The following is a 5681-nucleotide window of genomic DNA, read 5'->3' on the forward strand; positions in this document are numbered from 1 at the left end:
ACCCTGCTCCTAGAGGGCTACAGTACCTTCCTGCAGACTTCAGTGCCAACCCTGCTTTAACACACCTGTCTGTGATTTTCAAGTAACCCTGAATACCTTGATTACCTAGCTCAGTTGTGTTGGATTGGGGTTGGAGCTAAACTCTGCAGGGCAGTAGCTGTCCAGGAGAAGGACTGAACTCCCCTGCCCAAGAGATTCTCAAATTCTGGAAGCTAGAATAGTCTTGTGTAGCCAAACTTTTGACTGTCGGCAAAAAGTCTGGCCCACATTACAGCATATTCTGGCTAAGAATCTCCCGCAGACAGTAAAAGATCCAACTCTGAGTCTCTTTTTGAAAGATCTGATGCCTCTAGCCTGGCAAATTCTGGTATGTGCAGTGATTAGTTTTCTTTAAGTTTTCATTATATCAAAACTGTACCAAGCACAAATAGTTTTGTTTCCAGGGAGATTGGTGCATTCTAACTCCTGGAAGCTGTTTAAAGCCACATAATCAGATTGGAATTTGCAGCTCTTGTCAATTTTGTGTGAAAAATTCACCAAACGGTCAGTGAATGATCTGTGGGTGGTCCATATGAGCCAAATGAAGATGAATTTGAAATTCATACTGTGGGTACAGACACAGGGAGCTATAACCAAGTAGTGCCACCAACTGATCCTACCAACATTTCAAGAGAAATTACACTGTCATAAGGAATGAGATTATAAATTCTAAAGTATTTCAAAGCAGGATGTTGCCATCGGATGTAGCTGCACCATTTTTTGATGAAAAGTGCCTTAAGTGTACCAGTTGTAAACCACTGCTTTATGTATTGTTCAAGCATTCCACTGAGCTTCCTTCCCAGCAGAATCTTCATTAGGCCAAAAAGTGTATATAGAGATATGTAGTAATGATATTATTAGTTTTAAACAATGAATTCTGCTTGTGAGCAGAATGTATTCTCGGGTTTTCCAGTTGGAAGATAATTATAGATCTAAAGAATGGAAATCTACAGGATCTTCAGAGATAATGAAGAGGTACAGAAGTGCTGAGTTCATCGAGAGAAACACCTTAATGGCATTAACTGCACTGCCATACAAATGTGATGTAAATTCTCCAAAGTCTTAAAAAACGTCCACAGTTGTCCACATTTCTTTATTGGATTCAAGGGGAGGGAAAAACTCCTCTAAAAGGACAGTGAAAGGCATAATAAATTCAATCTGAGTGAACAAAAAAGAATATATATATATATATATATATATATATATATATATATATATATATATATATATATATATGCAAACTTATTTGTTTTGAATACATATGTTATAAATAAAACAAAACTATTTTTCAGCAATATTTTTCAACATTTACATTAAAATATTTTTTTTAAAGACTTGTTCTATTTTTTTTTTTTTTTTTTACAAACAGTGCAGGCAAGTTTTAAAACTGAGTGTCCACTTAGAGAAGCTGCTGCTCTACCTGTCAAAATTAATGTAATCCAACTTCATTAAATGATAAAGAATTTACTTTTAAATACTTTAACGTCCCTTCTCAAGAATTTACTTTTTAAAGACTTAAATGCCCCTTTCCATTTGATGAACATCATACATAATAATTGAGAGACCCTGACTAATTAGAAAATTAGTGTATCCACTTGTGCAGTATTTTGAATGAAAGTCTGTATTCAAAATACCGGACAAGATCAATGTTTACGACTACAGTATTACATAATACTTTATAATTTCACAGTTTTTACATTATACACCATAATTCCCCTCTACATTTTTGTCTTAATTATTCTATAAAAGATTACACTAATTATTCATAATTAGCATGCAATTTATTAGTATATACATTTTTTATTTATTAAACAGCCATAAAACAGAAATTGTTACGTTTTGTTTTCATTCTGTTTCATTCAGTTCTGTTAGCTTGTTTGTTTCCATGGTTTCTGATTAGTTACGCACCTGTTTATCTTCCAGTTTGTTATCTTACCCTGTGTATTTAAGATTTTTACTTTCATCTGTACATTGTTCAGTCTAGTTCATGTTTGATGTGATTGTTCAATACTCCTGCGATTGTCTGAGTGTAACTGTTAAATAAAGTGTCCTTCATCGTGCGATTACAACAGCCACACTGGCAAAACATTACAGCAATATGTACTTACTGCTTATATTTCACACTTGTTCAGATTATAATTAAATTTTGTTATACAAATAGTCTAAATTACTTTTTTAGTCCAATCTGGATTTTATTGCCAAATAAATCTGCAATAAAAGAAATTCTTATGTCATGATATTTTGATGACCAAAATCTGCTCGAACGATTTGCTAGTCTGGATAACAGTGTGTTAACCCAAATGGACAAATGATTTTGTGTAGGGTGCCATAATTCCCATCACACATCCTGGCAGCGCTACATGCTGGCTTGGCATGGCTCCATTACGCCACAGTGTCAATGAAAGGCTTCAGGCTCTTTCAGAGCATGTCAGATGTGTGAATGTTTGCAGACTGTTGAGATCATGGCATCATCATCATTGTATGTCTCCATCCTCCTCTGCTTTCCATCAGGGTGGGGATAGCTTTGGGGCCGCTCACAGGCCGTTGGTTGCCTCCTTATACAGACTGGACCATCTGCCTCTGGGTGTTGATTGACAGGACTAGCCAGTGAGATGCAGTCATGCCAGCGGCTGAGGGCAGAGGACACTGACTGTGAGAGAGACAGACATGACCATCGAGAAAACAGCCTGCTGCTCGTAACTGCCATGATTTACTTGTGAATGGGGGCAGGGAGCTAAAAGTTACAGATCTAAAGCATTCGTTTATGTCTTTTATGTCCCTCTCGCTGCCTTGAAATTAACTTGATGTTTTTTTTTAATTGAAACAAATCTTTTTATCATTACTTTTCACACAAATTGTGTTATTCTATCAAATAAATAAATAAATAGTTGATACATACTGTGACCATTATCTCAGTGAATCCCCGGAACGTGATTTAAAACTAAAAGTTTGTTTTCTTTTGATCAGTGGGATAATGTGAAATGATTTAGTTTTAAAACAGATTATTGTTTATTGTAGTGGTGAAATGGATTATTATTTTAAGATCACAATCATTTGTTTGATGTCTTTGAAGAAGTGCTCCATAAACATGGACCGCTTCGCCTGGGCTTTTACAGTATGGCTTCAACAGATAACAGTCTTTAAAATTTCATAACTGCTGCTGCGATAACCTCAGTGTGAATATTTCATAGTGCTGTACAGAAAATATACTGTGAGTGCAAATAAGAATCAATAAACAGAGCTAAGAGTGTCAATTTACACACAGAAGCATACTGAAATATGAAATCACATTAATTTATTCCTACTTAGTGTTTTATTAGAAAACAATGTAATTTCTAAATAATTAAGTAATTTATTTAAGTAACTTCATGAACATCTAATTGAACAACTGCATTGCTAATCCTAGATCTGTGCTGGTGCAATCAATCAATCAATCAATCAATCAATCAATCAATCAATCATGTGCAAATCACTGATACAATATAATTACACATTAGTTATTAATAACTACCACAATCAATTGTAATTGCTTTTTTTTAATTAATGTTACTGAAAGTATTAGGGTACACATTATTGTAAGGTATCCTTGTTACATTGTAATTAACAACATGTACTTACTAGGGTTAGGATTAGGGTTTGTTTTACTGTTAGTTACATGGAATTTATATAATTTGCTGTTATTACTATAATAAGTAAGTAACATGCATAATAAGGATACAATACAATAGCACATTATTTAGCAGTACTTAATATTTAGAACAAAAATTAATAGAAATAACATAAGTTATAAATGAAGATTTCAATAATGCAATGATTGTGTTTTGTCTCATAAGTTAGGATGTTCATTTGAAACTTCAAATTTCAAATGAATATAAGAAATACAGATTTATTAAAAAAAATTAGATTATTAAGAAGTAAATGTTCAGTGAGTCATTTCCTAAATCCATGACTGCATATCCCTAGTACGTGATTTTCACCACAGATCCTCTTTGCAAAGCAGCACAATGGTTTAAAAAAAAAAAAAAAAAAAAGAAAGAAAGAAAGAAAAGGGAAAAAAAGAAAAAAACATTATATAACTACACAGCTGATGTTATTGGAACAACTGTATTTGACTATTTTTCTAAATCAATAGATATTTGTCTTTGGTGAATAAGAGGCATCAAGGTTAGTCATAGCTGCTGATATAGATCATACAAAGCCTGCAAATTCAAATCTGACAGCAAACTAGCACAATCAGCATTTCTCTTCTCTTAAAAATCTTTATCATGCATTTTGAAGGCAGCTCATTTCACATAAAGGAAGTCAAACTGTTTTCTCATTATTGATTGTCTCACAGTCTGCATCTAATTAGCTGTCGTGCTCTGTTATGAGTTTGGCTGCATTAAAATGATGTAGAGATCGTTTTGACATGGGGAAACTGTCACAGTAAGGTGAGGTTTTTTGTTTATATGAAAAAAAATAAAATAAAACCCCCCTTATTTTTTTCTAAGAGCTTTAATTTAATCTGATTTAAGGCAAGACACCCCAGGTGAAAAGTGTAAACTATTAAATAATAAATATCACTATTTCCTCAGTTGATTAATTACATTAAGAATTGCATTTTTTTTTTCCTTTTTCGTAAATATTATATTTAAATATGCAAATGATGCTGATTAATGATTTGCATATATTTCCTGAATAGAAATCTGATCATTGGATAAAGTCAAGTTCAAGTCAAAGGTTTTTGAAGAAGTGATTTTGGATTTCTCTTTTTATCACTTTATAAATCAGAAGATACTGTCAACAAATACATTTCCACAATGTTTTTAGGAATGAAATGTAGGCAAATTATATATGACCAAACTCCTGAATAAAAACCTTCAGAATATAGATAGGAATAAAACTGTAATGTTTGTTGTATGTAAGAGCTGCTGACGTGGAGATATCTGCAGGACATAAAACTGAGAAAACGACCTTTGTATATTGTAATTGAAAACTACAGATGCAAACAGATAAGATTCAATAACATAAGTATTTATTAAAAGAGTATTCTGGACGTTTTTTTTTTTTTTTTTTTCCCACTAGCTTGTAACAACAGAAAAGCCAAATAGCCCAAAATCTCAAAAATGAAAATCTCAAAAACAATGTTTTTGCCTACTGTGTCTTGCCTTAATAAATTAATTTACTTTAAAGAATATCATGGTAATATCAAGGTAGTACAGTAGGCCTATACAGAAATGATGATTATTACTCAGCATTCATAGAGATATGCAAAATATGGAGGCTTTTTAGTTTGTTTGAGTAATCCTTTTTCTATTTGCGGCCTTGGTTAATAAAAGATATCCAGTCACTGGAGGGAGTCTCAGTGCGCATGTCGTGTCTGCCAGCAAAGTCTGTTTTCATTGCTTTGCTTCACCAACAGAAATCTAGCGCTGTACCAACAATCCATTCCATTCACATCTCCTGCCCATTCCCCCTTCAGCAAGAATGACAGGCTCGCCTTGCTCTGGGAGCCGGGGTATAAAAGGACGATCGCACCTCATTAAAAAAACATGCAGTGCAGTCGAATCAGATTCTGCGTTAATCGCCAGAGACATGGCGTAATGTTTAATTTTGTCGATGATGGAGGCACTTTCGCCTGAGGTAACTTCAGCAGGAGCCAT

The 5681-nt window shown here is 33.7% G+C and overlaps 1 long non-coding RNA gene across 1 annotated transcript in view; it reads left to right on the forward strand.

Annotated features, from left to right (window-relative positions):
- LOC125258490 overlaps window positions 1–2933 on the forward strand; it is a 9839-nt gene extending 6906 nt beyond the window's left edge. Inside the window, exon 3 of the long non-coding RNA XR_007182636.1 lies at window positions 2551–2933. This is a non-coding gene — a long non-coding RNA (uncharacterized LOC125258490). The remainder of the gene's footprint in view (window positions 1–2550) is intronic.
- The last annotated feature ends 2748 nt before the right edge of the window (window positions 2934–5681 follow it).

Source organism: Megalobrama amblycephala, linkage group LG2, assembly GCF_018812025.1.
Source record: "Megalobrama amblycephala isolate DHTTF-2021 linkage group LG2, ASM1881202v1, whole genome shotgun sequence".
Classification (NCBI taxonomy): Eukaryota; Metazoa; Chordata; class Actinopteri; order Cypriniformes; family Xenocyprididae; genus Megalobrama; species Megalobrama amblycephala.